Below are 18,381 nucleotides of genomic sequence, written 5' to 3'. Positions count from 1 at the left end.
GCCAGCCAGATCAGCCGTATCACCCTTGGCGGATCAATGGGGTGACAGATGTCGCATCCAGATCGCCCTCACACCCAATTTTTGATTTCCTATATATGGGCAATGCTCTAGGGACTATAGATAAAATGGAGATTAATGGGATGTAATCCCTACTGTCACTTAACATTACAAGGTAGGATGTAAAATAAGACATTTAAAAATACACTAAAGGAAAAATGCAACAGTTATTGTAAAAGAAATTCATGCTGCAGTAGATATTTGATTTGATGAGTTCTTAGATGACGGTTACATGTCAGCTTACTGTAAATCCATTTCTTCCAATAAATACAGTACCATCAAATCAGACTATTCCTAGCAACCCATTTCATAGTATTTACAAAATATTAATATTATTTAAAATAAATTCAAATAAAGAACACGTGTGTATATTTAGGAGATGATTTTACTGCACGGGCTAAACTGATTACATGCTTTTAAAATATGAATCTAATGACATTTAGGCTAAATATAGTTGAGTAGGTTGTTGAGTGAGGTTGAAGTACCAATATTACATAGCTGATAATGCCATTATAGAAACAAAAAATACTGGGAAAATGTGCTTGAGGAAATCATGAGTTCAGTTTTTGTTTTGTGTGTGTGTGTGTGTGTGTGTGTGTGTGTGTGTGTGTTTAAATCATCACCTGAGGACATGCTGAGAGAGAGAAATTGAGAGAGAGAGAGAGAGAGAGAGAGAAACATTGATCAGTTGCCTCCCTCTGTACCGACTGGGGATGGAACCTGCAACCCAGGAATATGCCATGACAGAGAATGGAACCAGTGACCTTTCCGTGTATGGGAGGTCATTGAACCACTCCTCCTAGACATGAATTCAATTCTAAATATAAGTTTGGTTGGAGTTGTCATGAAACAATTGAAAATGTAAGAATAGTTTTTTTGGCCCTAGCTGGTTTGGCTCAGTGGATAGAATGTCGCCTGCAGAATGAAGGGTCCTGGATTTGATTCTGGCCAAGGGCACATGCCTGGGTTGCGAGCTTGATCTCCAGTAGGGGTGCACAGAAGGTGGCCAATCGATGATTCTCTCTCATTGATGTTTCTATTTTTCTCTCCCTCTCCCTTCTTCTCTGAAATCAATGGAAATATATATATACACACACACACATATATATATATATATATTAAAAAGAATACTTTTTTTGTTTGGGGGTTTTTGTTTTTTGTTGTTGTGTTGTTTTTTCTTAATCCCTTCATTTTTCTCACCCCGCCTCACAAACCCTTCCCCTCTGACAGCTGTTGGTACACTGACAACAGTAAGGTGATTACCAGAGAACATGGGGGAGGAGGGTCAGAGGAGGTAGAGAGGATATAGAGGAGATAAATGGTGATGGAAGAAAACTTGACGTGTGGTGGTGAGCACACAATACAATATACAGATGATGTATGATAGAACTGTACACCTGAAACCTATATTTTATTAACCAATGTCACCCAATAAATTCAATAAAAAGGAAAAATATAAAAGTAAAGAATTAAAAAAGAAAATATAAGAATAGGACTCAAGAGAATAAATTTGAGAGCTATGTTCATATTAGAATTGGTGAGGATGGGTGATAATCTTAAGGGAGAAATTATAAAAGAAAAGATGACTGTGAAATGAATTTGGAGTAAAATTACTTGGAAGACAAGACAAAAAAAGAAATCAGTGAAAGGGTATGAGATGTAAGACAAGAATTAGAACAGTCATTGTCACAGAGGCCAAAGAAGGTGTTAGTGACATAATAATTGGAATGGTGAACTAAAAGAAGTCACACAAAATGATATTTGAGGATGGAAGATAAAGAGAAATAAAGAGAGACAAATATTGAAAGGAGGATGAGGAAATACTACTCACTTAAGAGAATTGGGATCCAGGAAGATGGAGGTGCCATGGTAATATAAGGTAGAACCAGGATGAAGGAGAGTTTATATTAAGAGGGTGAGACCTAAATATGAAGGCAATTGCCGGAAGCCGGTCCATCCTTGCTGCTTGACACAGTCGCTGCAGGAAAGAAACATCTGCACAGCATATGTTTCAAGGGACCTGGCATATATAGCATATTGTTCTTAATATGTTTGCTCTCCTTAGCACCATGTGTTTTAACCAAGGTCACCTCTCAGAGAAAGGTTGTTTCCCCAGGTGGGGATTTTTCCCTGAGGTTAGGGAGGGGATACAACCCCTTAACTAAGTGCCAGGCGGGTAGTTAATCACTTTAACTACAAACAATCATGCTTAAGCTACATAATCTTTACTCCCTGGAAGGGAGATAAGAAAGGCCCTAACCTTTGCAATAGAAATTGACAGGATTAAAATTGACTGGTATAAATACAGATGTAACAAGACAATAAACATCAGATCCTGATCAGATCCTAACCAGAACTTGGCTGGAGATCCTGGCTAGAGGTCCTGGCTAGGCTGCTGATCAACTGAAAGCTGTCTCCGTGTCATTCCTTCTTCGCCAACTCTGTCCACACCTTTGGGGACCCCTGGACCTGCTGGGATTGGGCCCCAACATCTGGCACCCGAACAGGAACCTGAGACCGAGTGTTTCCAGAATGGCGGCAGCGAAGGATGTGGATACCCCGAGCGGCACCAACAGCGGCAAGGGCAAGAAGCGCTTTGAAGTGAAAAGCTGGAAAGCAGTAGCCCTCTGGTCCTGGGACATTGAGGTTGATAACTGTGCCATCTGCAGGAACCACGCTATGGATCTTTGCATAGAATGTCAGGCGAACCAGGCATCTGCCCCTTCTCAAGAGTGCACCGTTGCATGGGGAGTCTGTAATCATGCTTTTCACTTCCACTGCATCTCTCGCTGGCTCAAAACACGGCAAGTGTGTCCACTGGACAGCAGAGAGTGGGAATTCCAAAAGTACGGGCACTAGAAAAAGAATATTCTCCATCAAGCTCAACTGTTTTGTTATTCATTTAATGACTTGCCCTCCTGTTACTTCATTGTAAGTTAGATAGAACGGGGTCTTTTCTGCTTTGTCTTTTCAGTTTGCTATTCCTGCAGTCCTATTGTGATCCGTGTCAAATAAAATCCAGTTCGGTTCTAAAAATAATAAAAAATAAATAAAATTTAAAAAGACAATCAAACCAACAACTTGAGGACAGCTGAAATCTCTTGACTGAAGAAGCCGGCAACCTCCTAAGGAACGGGGCTCCTTGTGCGCTTCATCCACTATGTTTATAGCTATGCTTATTGTCATTGCTTGCCAGTCTTCTTCCGAGTCTTAAACAGCCCAATCTGAGAGGTGGCCACTGATTTGCATGCACTATCATTTAAAAAATAAAAAAGGGGGAATTTGCCGGAAGCCGGTCCATCCTTGCTGCTTGACACAGTTGCTGTAGCAAAGAAACATCTGCACAGCATATGTTTCAAGGGACCTGGCATATATAGCATATTGTTCTTAATATGTTTGCTCTCCTTAGCGCCATGTGTTTTAACCAAGGTCACCTCTCCGAGAAAGGTTGTTTCCCCAGGTGGGGATTTTTCCCTGAGGTTAGGGAGGGGATACAACCCCTTAACTAAATGCCAGGAGGGTAGTTAATCTCCATAATCTTTACTCCCTGGAATGGAGATAAGAAACGCCCTAACCTTTGGAATATAAATTGACAGGATTAAAATTGACTGGTATAAATACAGATGTAACAAGACAATAAACATCAGATCCTGATCAGATCCTAACCAGAACTTGGCTGGAGATCCTGGCTAGAGGTCCTGACTAGACTGCTGATCAACTGAAAGCTGTCTCCGTGTCATTCCTTCTTCGCCGACTCTGTCCACACCTTTGGGGACCCCTGGACATGCTGGGGTTGGACTCCAGCAGCAATAAGTCAACGAATGAGAAGAGAGGAGAAAGGATGGGTAGAAAGAGTATAATGACTTAGCTGGTTTCATAGGAATGGGAGAATGTGGGTTACAGTCAAGGTAATCTTTGGGAGATATTTTTGGTAACACAAAAAGACATAGGGGAGATGAAAATACAGAGAAACATACAGATAAAATGCAGAAAAGTGAAAGGAACTCCCAATGAATGTACTACCTATCACAGGAGCTAAAATTGGGTGTAGATATATAAGAAAAGCGGAAAAGGGATGAAACAGTCATTTTAGATAATGCAACAGGGAGACCACAAAAGTTAAATTATTATGGGACAGAAATGAGATACAGACTGACAATAAATATTTCAATGGGATCAGCATTTTTGCAATACTTTCCACAGTGATGTTTAGCAGTGAAAACAAAGTTATCAATGTGAATTTGCCTAGGTTGAACTTTGATAAGGTTGAATAGTGAAAGTGTATAGTATACTTTCCTATAAGTTAAACTAATTTTTGCTCTATAAAAACTGTAGGACAAGTAATATCATTTCTTGTAATATCAATATCTTTACACAGTGATGTTGACAATTATTACATAAGTATTAACTGGATAAGCAAGAATTTCAACAGAATTTTTGATAGGCACCCTGACAATGGCTGAGAGGTGTATGCAAGGAGGGAGGAGGGAGAACTGTAAGCTCAAGTAGCAGTAACAAATCGTGGTAGCAGGAGATTAGGAAGTTCACTCATATTAATTACTGGAGAAGAGAAACCTCTATGGGAAAAACTGGGTGTAGGTCACCACCGAGGTCCCCAGTATATTGATGGAAGCAGTATATTTGCTTGGAATCTGCCACCCAGTCAATGTTCCATTTTTGCTCAGTGCTGATCCTATCTAATAAAGAGGGAATATGCTAATGACCCTCACACTGATGCAAAAGATGGCGGCATCCACAGCCAATAAGGAGGGAATATGATAATTGATTGCCAGGCCCTGAAAGATGGTAGCGCCCACAGCCACAAGATGGCAGTGCCCAGTCCCCTCAGCCCCACCGGGGTGCCTGCCTTTAGAGTCCCCCAGTCCCCTCAGCCCCCCAGCCACCCAGAGCCAGCCCCAAGGTGCAGGCAAGCCTCGGATGGTGGCTGCCCAGCCACCCAGGGCCGCCCGAGGCTCAGGTAACCGGGGCTGGCTGAGGCTTGCACTGCTGGCAGTGCAGCAGCAGAGGTGTGATGGGGCATCGCCTTCCCCTGATCGTTGGGTTGCCTCTCATCCTGAGGGTTCCCGGATTGTGAGAGGGGGCAGGCTGGGCTAAAGGACCCCCTCCATTGCATGAATTTTCATGCATAGGGCCTCTAGTTTCCAAATAATCCCTGAAGTGTGTTAAATTAATAGCATAACTTATTAAAAGTAAGTAATAAAGCATTGATAAAAGAAATGTTTGAATGTTTTCTGTAGGGAAACCCTGCCTGTTTTCTCATCATGCTGAATCCTTCAGTTTTATTCCCACCTATCCATTTGTTTTTAACTGTAAAACTTATGGATGTATTTTACCAGGGGTCTTTGACCACACCCAGCCCAGCCACTTTGGACTACAGCATTCTCAGTTTAGAAAATTTTTATGGGAACTGCAAATCAAAACCACAATCAGATGTCATCTCACCTCTGTTTGTGGTTAACAACCTCCAGTCCTTCTCCCTTCTCAAAGGTCAGGGAGTAGGACCGAAGTCTCTAAACACCTGGTGGATTCTCCTGATAACCAGACCTCCATCCTGAGGGGCTTTCCAAAGTCACTTCATTAACATAAGGTTGTTTTGAATAAAAAAACATGTTCCTTTCACCTTTATAGCTCTAAAGCTATTTCATGAATTGGGGACACATACAAAAATAATCCTATATAATAAAAGCCTAATATGCTAAGTATCCAGTCTTCTGGTCGGCTGTTCAACCAAAGTGCAATATGCTAATGATATGCTAAGGCTGCTCAACCACTTGCTAAGATGTTCACTGACTACCAGGGGGCAGACAGTTGACCGGTCGACCAGTTGCTATGACGTTCACTGACCACCAGGGGGCAGATGTTCCAACTGGTAGGTTAGCTTGCTGCTGGAGTTCAGCCAATCGGGACTGAGTGAGATGGGCCAGACATGCCTGGAGCCCTCCCACAATCCCTCCCCAGCTGGCCAACCACCTGCGTCCCTCCCCATCCCCAATTGTGCACCGGTGGAGTCCCTCAACCTGGCCTGCCCCTCTTGAAATCCGGGACCCCTTGGGAGATGTCGGAAAGCTAGTTTCAGCCTGATCCTGCAGGCCAGGCTGAGGGGCCCCATGGTGCACGAATTCATGCAATGGGCCTCTAATTATATTATAACCAAAGATGTTCCTTTTGCTCTTATAACTTAGGACATCACAAGTGTTTTAGAAGCTCTGGCCAGAGATAAGGAAAAAGATAAAAACACATATTTCTTATTATATCAAAATCACAGTAAGCTAGAGAGATAACATACCCAGCTCAAATGGGTTTTAATATAAGTAGAAAATAAATTTTTGTTGTAAAGATATAAACTAATACTATTCATCCAGTGCCTACATAACAGGCCTCCAGTTGTCTGCATCTAACCTGCCTTGCCACAAAGGTTATAATTTGATGAGTATTAATTACTGAATTGCTTTCTACAATTGCAACCCAAGTCATTTCCTGTTCTCTTCATTCAAATTATTTTTGACGCCATCATTTCTGATTTCAATGTAAAAATATGTTTCTTATGCATGAATTAGAGCTTCTTTTAACAACCTCCTTCCATTTCTTTCTCTCTCCTCACTCCCTTCTATGTGTGTGCAAGCACACATACATACACAAAAAATAATTACAAATATTTACATCTTGAAATTAGCCTATATCTTTCAGAGGCTGAGGAAAGCTCAGATCATAAAAATTCTAGAGATGAAAAATATACTCTGCAATGAAGTATACAGGAGGCAGGGCATATTAAATTGGACACTAAATGGAATTAAAACACAAACTTGAGCCGGGCCAATGTGGCTCCGTTGGTTTAGTATCATCCCATGCACCAAGAGGTCACTGGCTCAATTCCTGGTCAGGGTGAATGCCCGGTTTGTGATCTTGATCCCCAATGGAGGGCTTGCAGGAAGCAGCCCATAGATGTTTCTCTCTCTTATCAATGTTTCTATTTCTCCCTTCCTCTTTCTATACAATCAATAAAAACCTATTTTTTAAAAAAATACAAACTTAAAAATTCCTGAATTCAAAAGAAAAGTGTATGCACAGAAAAAAAAAGGGGTGGGGAGTGGGGAGAAGGGGCAAAGAACTTACCTGTTTGATGTAATATGAACATAATAACAAATTTCCATGAATGTAGTAAAAATAGGCAGAAGTATTTATAATAGTTGTAAATTGAGACATAAATATTCATTACTGAAAGCTTCATTAAAATGTAAAATAGCAAGATAATGAAATATTACAAAAATATTTAAACAACATTATAGAAGACATGCAATATATACAATGGTATGACATTTGCATTGAATTATTAAATTAAAAAGAAAACAATAAAATAGTATTATGTGATCCAAATTTTATTTAAAAATATATGTTATATATTCTAAGAACTACAACATTTTTAATAGTGGTTCATTACAGATAGATGGACATTTGAGAAACTCGTTTTCCTTATTTTTGTTGTTTCCAAACATTATCTATGATAAGCTGGTATTCTATTTTTAGTTAAAATCATGTGGATCTTTCTTTCTTTCTTTCTTTCTTTCTTTCTTTCTTTCTTTCTTTCTTTCTTTCTTTCTTCCTTTCTTTCTTCCTTTCTTTCTTTCTTTCTTCCTTTCTTTCTTTCGGGGGTGTATTTTGAGTGAAGCAACTTAAATAAACGTGAAATTACTTTCTGAAGATTCTGAGTGGGAAAGCCAAGTTATCATACTTGAGACTTGTTCTCAGGATATTTAGGTGAGTTACAAATAGTTGGAAAATATCACCTCAGTAGTTGTCAGAATATTAAGTGAGAGATTTATGGTTGCAATTGGCTTTAAAGGCAGAATATACTCGAGTGATTGGCTATAATTCAGACTATTACTGAATAACCCTGGAAATGCATAGCTTTTTACTTTCCAAATGCGTATAGAATATGACACCTATATTTTATGGGAAAAGAGCCCACAATCATGGTAAGTTAAAGAAATTCAGAATAAATGGCCACAATCACAGGCTCTGCTAATGCCCCTAGGCCCCTCATCCCAGTCACATCCATCTGGAGGCTTCTAAACCCTGAAAAACTTAGCAACAGGTTTATCCTATAATTACTTAAACCCATCATCTGACATCCCACTAATTTGCCATAGTCTTTTTGAATGTTTGGCTCCAGGGCAAACAAACTTAACTGTATTATAACTTCATCACAATTCTGAAAAGTTGAAGTTCTAGGACGAACATTGATTTTCTTCCTGCCAAAGTTCAATCCAAAACAGGGCCATTCCATGAAGACTATTTTTAGCCAGAATTATAATTTAACACCTTTAAAAATGGTTTGAACAATTAAAATTAGGGATTATTAAAAACTATAGGCCCAGTGCACAAAATTCATGCAGTGGTGGTGGTGGGGATCCCTCAGCCCAGCCTGCACCCTTTCCAATCTGGGACCCCTCAGACATCCCTCTCACAATCCGGGACCACTGTCTCCTAACCACTCACCTGCCTGCCTGCCTGATCTCCTAACCACTCTGCCTGCTTGTCTGATTGCCCCTAACCACTCTGCCTGCCAGCCTGATCGCCCCCAACTGCTCTCCCCTGCCAGCCTGATTGCCCCCAACTGCTCTCCCCTGCTGGCCTGATCACCCCTAACCGCCTCAGTCTTGACCCCTGCCACTATGGCTTTGTCCAGAGGGACGTCTGGAAGACATCCAGTCTATCTGGTCTAATTAGCATACTAACCTTTTATTAGTATAGATCAGAAAGGACCTTGGAAATATTACTTTTAAGTCATATAGTATTATAATAATTATTTAATAACAGGAAAGTGCAATAAAAAAAACAATAAGCAAAAGTGTTTAAATTTTTAAAGGAAACCATGAATGGAAGTAGACTTACTATATAGAAATTAGGAGGCAAGATATTTTTTAAATAGTGAAGTCCCATTATATATAACTATCCTAATTCCCCCAAAAGTTGTACTAAAAGATAATAGCTTTAAAATCTCTTGCAGGAAGTGGTGAGATGAGCCACACCACTCAGGAGAGGCAATTCAGTACAATAAACACACATGCCAATTGTTAGAGGCTTCCCTGGCTTGGAAATCACTCCTTCTTTATGTAGCAGATTTTATGGAAAAAAAATATATGATCTGTGGCAAGTTGAGAAGATTAATCACTTATCTTTTGTACTACTAGAATAAGCCAAGGTAAACACAGTGAGGCCCAGTCTAAATTGATGGGACCTGTACGTTAGGTCAGCACAGTGTGTAAAGCCAGAAACACAGGCAATGAGGTCCTGGCCCCAGATCGGAGTACAGAAGGGCAATGGGTACAAATTAGGCTGGGCAAACTATACTTAATATACTTGGTATTGTGTCACAGACCCTGTACCCTATCTGCAGATCCGACAAGACCCATTAGTGTTGTCAGGCCTGCAAGCCAGCTGTTCACCAGAAACCCCCAGAGCCCAGTTTCATAAACCTGACTGGTCATTAGAATCACCTGGGATGCTTTTCAAGAATACAGATTCTTGGATCCCAACCTGGATGATTTTCACTGAGAGGTCTGTGGTGGGGCCAGGGCATCTATATTTTATAAATTCCTACAGGGGATGTGATGACCAGCCGGGGGTGACAGCACACTGCCTTAAGCTATTCCACTCCAAATTTGTTCTTTGGGTGTAAATATTTATGGTTTCCTCTCTCCTAATATCTGGCAGACCTCCATAGGCACACATTTTCCTGGCAGACTCCATTTTCAGCTCTGCCTTTCAAACCTTGGGCCAATCCAGAAATGTAATTATTACTTTCTCTCTTATACTGGCACATAAGGCCAGACAGGACTCTGCTGTTGTTTTCCGCTGAGCAGGAACAGTCACTAAATGAATAACATAGAAAGTTAGGCCAAGAAACAAAACAAAACCGCAGTCATGAACCATACGAAGAGTAGATGAAATGCCAGGTAGAAAAGCAAGAACAAATAAGTCATATCCACCTGAGAGGAGAGGCAAAGCATCCAGTACTCAGACCAGCATAAATAGGAGTTCGGCATGGACTGAAGATTATATATATATAATCTAGTATATATACTAGAAGCCCGATGCACAAAATTCCTGCAGGGGCTCAGCCCTCGCAGCCCCGGCTGCCTCGGCCGGCCCTCGCAGTCCTGGCTTCATCAGAATGGTCGTCAGGACGGTCATCCGGAAGGATGTCTGGATGGTCATTTTGCTCTTCGGTCTAATTAGCATATTAGCTCTTTAATATATATATTAAAGAGCTAATATATATATATTATCTTGCTATTTTACATTTTAACTAAATTTTCAATAATGAATATTTATGTCTCAATTTATAACTATTATAAATACTTCTGCAGTGAATAACTGCCTATTTTTTACTACATTCATGGAAATTTCATATTATATTCATATTACATCAAATAGGTAAGTTCTTTGTCTCCCCCCTCCCCTTTTTTTTCTGTGCATACACCTTTCTTTTGAATTCAGGAGAATTTTTCACTCACAGTACATGACCCTCTCTCAAGAAGTACATTTCTCCAAGTGTGAATCTTATTAGGAAATTCTTGAGTGGCGGAGCAAGGAGAAAGTGTTCATCTGAATGCCCACATTTTTTTTATAAAATGGCTTACAGGAAGCAGTGGCATTTCAAATCCTTTCAAAATCTAACCCCAGTGATTTATCTATAATAATGAAAGTGTCATATGCTAATTAGACCAGACAGCCGAACAACCTTCCAGACATCATTCCAGATATCCTTCTAGATAGATCAGCGGTTCTCAACCTGTGGGTCGAGACCCTTTGGCAGTCGAACAACCCTTTCACAGGGGTCGCCTAAGACCATCTGCATATCAGATATTTACATTACGATTCATAACAGTAGCAACATTACAGTTATGAAGTAGCAACGAAAATAATTTTATGGTTGGATCACAACATGAGGAACTGTATTTAAAGGGCCAGAAGGTTGAGAACCACTGTTCTAGATGAAGCCGTGGCAGCAGGGGCTGAGGTAGAGTGGTTAGGGGCAATGAGGCAGACAGACAGAGTGGTTAGGGGCGAGCAGGCAGGCAGGAAGAGGGGTTAGGGGCAATCAGGCAGGCAGGCAGAGTGGTTAGGGGTGACCAGGTGAATGGTTAGGAGCCAACGGTTCCGGATTGCAAGAGGGATGTCCAACTGCCAGTTGATCCCTGTGAGATTGGGCCTAAACTGGCAGTTGGACATTCCCCAAGGGGTCCCAGATTACAAGAGGGTGCAGGCCAGGCTGAAGGAGCCCCCCCCCCCCCATGCACAAATTTCGTGCACTGGGCCTCTAGTAGATTTATATTTCTTTATTTTCCTGATTACTCAGCAGATAAATGTTCACACACACACACACACACACACACACACACACACTACACACACACCTACCTTCTGAAGGACACAAATCTTACAGAATGTAGGGGGGAAAAACACCCTAAAATGTGAGAAAAATATTTTTCTCTCTCATCATCTGCAATGATGTTCTTGAGCAGAGGTGGATAATTCTTTGTTGTTGGGGCTGCTGTGTGCATTGTAGACAGTTTTATAGCCCTCTTGTCTCTAATTACCAGATGCAATACACCCTTCTCTATTTGTGGCCATAAGTGACATCAAACATTGACATATGTCCTCCAAAGGGAAAAACTGTCCTGAACAAAAACCAGCTCTCTAAGTGCAGGACCCTATCTTACTATGAACAGCAATTTCAGTTATTTTTCTTCATACCCTAGTTTTCAAATTTTCCCTTCTTAGGCTTGAGGATAACAAGAAATAAATGTAACAGTGAACAAGAAGTCTTTTATTGGGCATTCTCTTAACTACATAAAGGCACATTAAAACTATTGAAATTATCACTTTTTAGGACTGGACTGGATTCTCAGACAAAGGACATCCTCCTTCTTGGTCTGTCTGGGGGCAAGATGGTTGGTGGTAGTTTCATTCCTCCAATTACATGATGTTCCTTTGGAGGAGGATATAATCTTTGAATATGAGCATATCAAGTTGACAGAGCTTTGGGAACACCAGAATGAAGTGGATAGAGAACTTTCTGGGAGAGATATTTTAGTGCCAAACCCTATTAGAGCTCAGGTAGATGAGGCACCAGTGTCTAGTTAAGTCATACCTACCTGAGCTGACTTTCGGGTAGTTCATGAGAGAAAGGCAAATTAATTCTCTGCTAGGGGCTTTACCTCTGCTATCTCAGTCCCTCCAGAATTAAGTAGTTTCAGACCCATTATGTTTAATGTTGAAGAACCTTTGACTCAGAAAACCTATAATGTGGCTGGGCCACATGGTGAGTAAATGTCGCAGCCAGGAAGTAATATCAGATGTGATTCCTGATAAAGGTCTTAATACTACAGGAAAACTAGATTATTATGAATCTTACCCAAAACATTCCAATTCAAAGAGAGGAGGCAAACTCTGAGTAAATATGAGAAAATAATAATTGACAAAATAGTAAGTTGAGGAAGCCTAAAAATAAGGGCATAGTCAAGGGAGTATAATTTCCTGACTGCCACCCAGTACCATTTCCCTCTTCTGCCTTTTGGCTGGAGAATCCTCCTGCCACCATTTTTCAGCACTGGACTTGGTGAGGATCAGCTCCTTCTCAGCTATAGGAATAGCCCCTGGTTGACTTAAAGCCAATCAGCAAATCCTACCTGTATGGTTTGTTTGAGAAATAGTCATAATATCCTATTCAGGCCAAAGAAAAGAGATAAATCCTATGGATATTCTTGGGATCTTCCATTTGTACTTCTGTTATGCCCAGATTTCAGGATTCCCAAGAAACCACATCAGGGAGCCAGTCAATCCGATGCAAAAGCATAAGAATCTGTATTCGAGCTAGCTCGGCTCCCCCACCTTGCCGACGCAGCGACAGGAAGCAGAGAGAGAGATAACTCTGTGTGGAGACGGGTTATATAGGGGGAGTTGGAGGAAGGGGAGGAGAAAGGACTGTGCTCTGCCGATTGGCCAGGCACAAGTCTGTGTCTTGTTCCTGGGTGTGGCTAGCAGAGGCTTAGACTTCCAGGAAGAAGCTCCTTGCCAAGCACGTGGCCAAGGTAAGATGGAGCACTTACCCTGGGGCAAGGTGGAGGGCGTAGCCCTTACCCTGGGGCAAGGTGGAGGGCCTAGCCCTCGCCCTTTCACTTCCAGAAGAGAATCTCTCTTTATCCTTAGATGATATGGTGCTGTGTTTGGAGTCTGGAACCACAACAGCCATTTGGCCACCAGGAAGTAATATATCAGCGCTATCTTGGGGTGAGGGGAGTGGGAGAAGAGCAAGGGCATGTAGATCCTGAGAAGGATGTCAGCACTGAAGAAGGCAGGGTAAAGAGAGAGAAAAAGGATTCTCAATAATGTGATTTGAGTATACAGATGAAGTCTCTTCTGAAATCAGACCCATATTTGTACTTTTACTCAGAAATCAACAAATTCCTCTAATGTATAAAGCCAGGTAGGCTGAATTTTCTGTCACTGGTGATTAAAAGGACCTGACTTTTATGAAGGGTGTGTGTCAGTGCTGGGTGAAGAGAAATTCTTTATATTTCTAATTCCTGAAAGACAACTTGAAGAATTTTATTCAAAACTATAAGAAGGAGAGATTGTCTTCAAGTTCTCAGCCTTCAGATTAAATGCGGCTCAAAGTTTCAGTGCCTAATTCATCTTCTTTCTAAAATGTATTTTCTGGATACCATTCATTATTTTTCTATTGAGGTAAAATGAGCAAAGTAGAGAAGAAAGAACAGTAAACTTGAAGTTAAACTAATCAGATATAAATTCTTATACTGATTTGGTTCTCCTGTAGTTACTTAATCTAATTGTCACCTTAATTATTTATAAAATATGTAAAATTCACAGAGTAATGCCTGTTTTACCTATTCATAAAGACTGCAGTAAATAGTAAATATAGGAAAATCCTTTTGAAAGGAGCTTTTAGGGGTGAAATGGCCAGGTTTAGGAAATTTTAAAAATTAAGGGGTCCATGGAAAAAACACAGGGCTACAGAGTTGCAAAAGGTACATTTCCATAAGAAAAGGGAGCAGCAGAATTTACATTTCCATAAGACAAGGGAGCAGCAGAAGTTACATTTCCATAAGATAAGGGAGCTGGGAGTAGCAAAAGGTACACATTTACAAAATAAAGGGAAGGAGGAAGAAAGCCCAGAGGGAATAGGGAAACAATACAGAAGGAGGGGAGGAGAGCCTCAGGTCCCTTGTGAGGTTCAGACCTTTGAGCTCAGGAGTTGCTATAGTGACCAAATATGAAAGAGATAGTAACCAGTCAAAGGGAGTATCAAGACACACAGATCTGCAGCCCTTAAAAACCATGAAAAAAGGGACTCAGTGGGACTCTTCCCCCTCCCCACATGGGAGTCTGTGCTGTGAGATTCTCTCCCCCTCCCCATGTAGGAGTCTGTACTTGTTCTTCAATAAGTTTCCACCTTTGCTATACAGTGGGGCCTTGACTTACGAGTTTAATTCGTTCTGAGACCGAGCTCAAATTACTCTGTCAATTCAATGCAAAAAAAAAAAAAAACGGTGGAAAGACAGCTGGTATCTCAAAAAACTCGTTAGTCGGGACACTAGTAAGTCAAGGCCCCACTGTACCACCTTTCATCAGTGGTTCATTTTTCGACTCCACCTGAAAAGAGCTGGGGAGACCATCCTGCAGTCCAAAATTCCCGTATCATCTTGAGATTTGGTAATAAAATGCAAGGCAGGTATGTAAGAAGTTTCAAAATGATAATAAGAAACAACTTGGTTCAAAACCTTAGGCAAACAAAAGTAACTTTCAAAATATTGAATTTCCGCGGACAGTACTAGATACAGAAAACTTCATTGAAAAACAATATCTGATTAAAATTATCCAATCCATTGATAGGTAAGATCATTTTTGGAGTAATTATTAGTGAATCCTTTATTCTCCCAACTGTGTGAAAAATGGCACTGCCATAAGGGTCACAAAGAGAGGCAAAATATTCTCACCAGGAGCATATATGAGATTTCTCTGTAGTGTCTTTACAACTTCCCTATAAACCTGTAATTATTTTAAAATAAAAAGATTTTTAATTTTTTCAGCTAGTTCTATTATGTTTTGGGTGATTAAAACAATTATCTTCTATATAAGAGGAAAACTAAATTTGAGGAATGATGATAAATATAAATTTTAAAATGTAAATGTAAGAATATATATATTCTTACTAGAGATTCATGACACAGCTACAGAAACAAGTAGAAGATAAGGCGATTTGAGCTGAAGTAGGAGGTAACACAAAATGCAATGGGAGCATTTTTGAATATACTGTTCATTCAGCAATATTTTTCCACTAAAAATGGATTCAAAGCTCTTTTTAAAATATCATGCTGAGAATCCAGTAGGGATGGGTAAGGAAGGAAAGTGACTTTGCTTCATTAGCACCAGCTGTGAAATGCATTCCTGAATTACAATTAGGAAGTAAGTCAGGCCATTACCAGCCACTGGGAGGCCAACAAGCTGCTTGTGCTTATGTCGAACAGCTCACTTCCGCAACAGTCAGGTCTTCAGTGTCCTTCCCTATATATTGCTGCCACCTAGTGATCAAACATTTCTACGAGACAACAAGACAAGGCAGATTTAAGCACTCCCAAGGTGTTCACTAGTTTTAAATTTGTATGAGCATAGTAAGTGCTCAGTAAGAATATGGGAAATAAAGGTTATTGAATTAACTGTTTCATACTTGTCAAAAATCTGGGTTCTACAGAAGATTGATTACAGAAGAGAGAGAGAGAGAGAGAGAGAGAGAGAGAGAGAGAGAGAGAGAGAGAGAGTTAAACCCTGTTCCTTATAAAGCTTGCAACCTATTAATTCATAAAATTGAAAACAGTACAGTGTGAGTGGGATGAGAAGTCTTATGCTCCTGCTCTTAGTTTAGTTAATTTGATATCAACACAGCTCTCAATAATTACCACCTGGAGGACATCTTCATTGTGGCAGGCTTTGTGCTTTAAATAAATTATATTTATAATCCTCACACTATGCTTTTAAGAAAGACATTATTATTGTTATACACTTAACTATGACAAAACTGAATATCAGTGAAGTTATAGAACTTGCTCAATATTACACAGTTAGTGAATGATATGGGCAGAATGTGAACTCAGCTAACTCCAAATTTGGTATATTTTAGACAAGACTGCACTAATAAAATGAGAATAATTTAAAAAACTATACAGAGTTTAAAAATCCACGTGAATGTTATTGCCCTCAAAATATTCACTATTGAAAGTTGTCTGCTTTACTTATTCTAAAAATATTCTTCCACTGACTCAGATAATGTCTTGGAATATTTTTTTGGAATTGACTTTAGAACCAGTTTAGAAAGAAAACTTGCCTTATTTACAAATTATAGGATTAGTGATTTGGCAACACCTATTAAAGCTTATAAAAATAAAATTGCTGTTTTTAAAAACCCATGTCAGGACCTGAACTGGAATGACAGAAGTTGTTTTGAGAAGGCTAAAAGGCTAATTCCAATGTAACCCTGATATTTGGGGGGTTAGCAATCTGAATCTGTGCCAGCAATCTAATGTACATTCTGGATAACCTATAATTAAGTCACTGTCCCTTTCTCCACAAATTGGTCTTGCGAGACCTGTTACCTAAATGCTCACATTTTACAGAGGCCATAAAGAATGATCAGCACAAAGCTGCCGGAGGGGTTATCAGCGCTGGCGCCAGGGCAGGCCCTTAGGTATGGTCTCAAGACCCCCAACACCTGGGGCATTTTGCAAAGCCAGCAAAAGTTCTGGAAGTATAATCCGTATCTGGGGGACAAAGACACCAAAAGGGTATAAAGGAAAAGCTCCCACTATATTTCTTTGCTCAGATTTTGGAGGTTGACTCCTCTGAGACTGTCGATGTAATAAAGCTGTGTAGCTCCATTTCTGTAAGTGTTGCTTGGGTTTCTTCGGTCTTCTACAACAGTTTAAGATAGCATACTGGCCTGGCCAGTGTTTCTCAGTGGTTGAGCATCAATCTATTACCCAGAAAATCATGGTTCAATTCCTAATCAGGCACATGCCCAGCTTGTGGGCTCAATCTCCAGTAGGGGGCATGCAGGAGGCAGCTGATGGATCGATGATTCTCTCTCATCATTGATGTTTCTATCTCTCTCCCTCTCCATTCCTCTCTCTGAAATCAATAAAAACATATATATTTTTAAAAAGATTGCAAGCATGGTCAAATTTAACTTTTTCAAAACTCTGACAATCAACTAAAAGCTCGCAACAATCCAAAAAGAAATTGTTCAAGAGAAGGGCTGAATCTCAGTAAGAACCTTGATCTTTATAACATTTTAGTTTGCCCAAATTGCATGTCCACTCCTCAGTTTTATGGTAGCTTTGAAATCCAACAGCTTCTCAACTTTATGGCAGCAGTAAAAACTAACAGTCTAGCAGCTATTGGATGAGGCAAAATAGATTAGGAGTTACCCCAAAGACTGATATATAGATATACATTATACACAAATAACAAGCTTTCAGAGGAAGATTTTTTAAAAAACTACTATTTATAATTGCATCAAAAAGAATAAAATATTTAGGAATAAATTTAACTAAGGAGGTGAAAGACCTGTACTCTGAAAACTTTAAGACATTGGGAAAAATTGAAGATGACATAAAAAATAAATGTAAAGATATACCATGCTCATGGATTGAAAGAATTAATATTGTTAAAATTTTAACACTACCCAAAATAATCTACAAATTCAATGCAGTTCCCATGAAAATATCAATTGCATTGTCTCAGTGCTAGAACAAAGAATCTTAAAATGTATGAACCACAAAAACCCCAAATACTCAAAGCAATTTTGAGAAAGAAGAACAGAGCTGGAGGTATCATGTTTCCTGGTTTCAAACTATACTACAAAGCTATAGTAATGAAAACAAGATAATACTTACATAAAGACAGACACATAGAATAGATAGCCCAGAAGTAAACCTATTCCTATATGGTCAATTAATCTGTGACATAAAAAGGCAACAATATACAATGGATAAAAGTCTCTTTAATAAATGGTTTTGGGAAAACTGGACAGCTACATGGAAAAGAATGAAATTGAACTACTATCTTATGCCATATACAAAAATAAATTCAAAGTGTATTAAATAGTTTAATATAAGACCTGAAACCACAAAACTTCTAGAAGTAAAGCTCTTTGACATCAGTCTCAGCAATTTTTGTTGGACCAGTCCCCTTAGGACAACAAAAGAAAAAATAAAGAAATTG

At 39.8% G+C, this 18,381-nt stretch overlaps 1 pseudogene; it reads left to right on the top strand.

Moving 5' to 3' along the window:
• Positions 1-2,577: 2,577 nt before the first annotated feature.
• Positions 2,578-3,051, top strand: LOC102429114 (annotated as a pseudogene).
• The last annotated feature ends 15,330 nt before the right edge of the window (positions 3,052-18,381 follow it).

This window comes from Myotis lucifugus, unplaced genomic scaffold, assembly GCF_000147115.1.
Source record: "Myotis lucifugus unplaced genomic scaffold, Myoluc2.0 scaffold_148, whole genome shotgun sequence".
Taxonomy (NCBI): domain Eukaryota; kingdom Metazoa; phylum Chordata; class Mammalia; order Chiroptera; family Vespertilionidae; genus Myotis; species Myotis lucifugus.
This window is presented reverse-complemented; position numbering and strand designations above follow the sequence as displayed.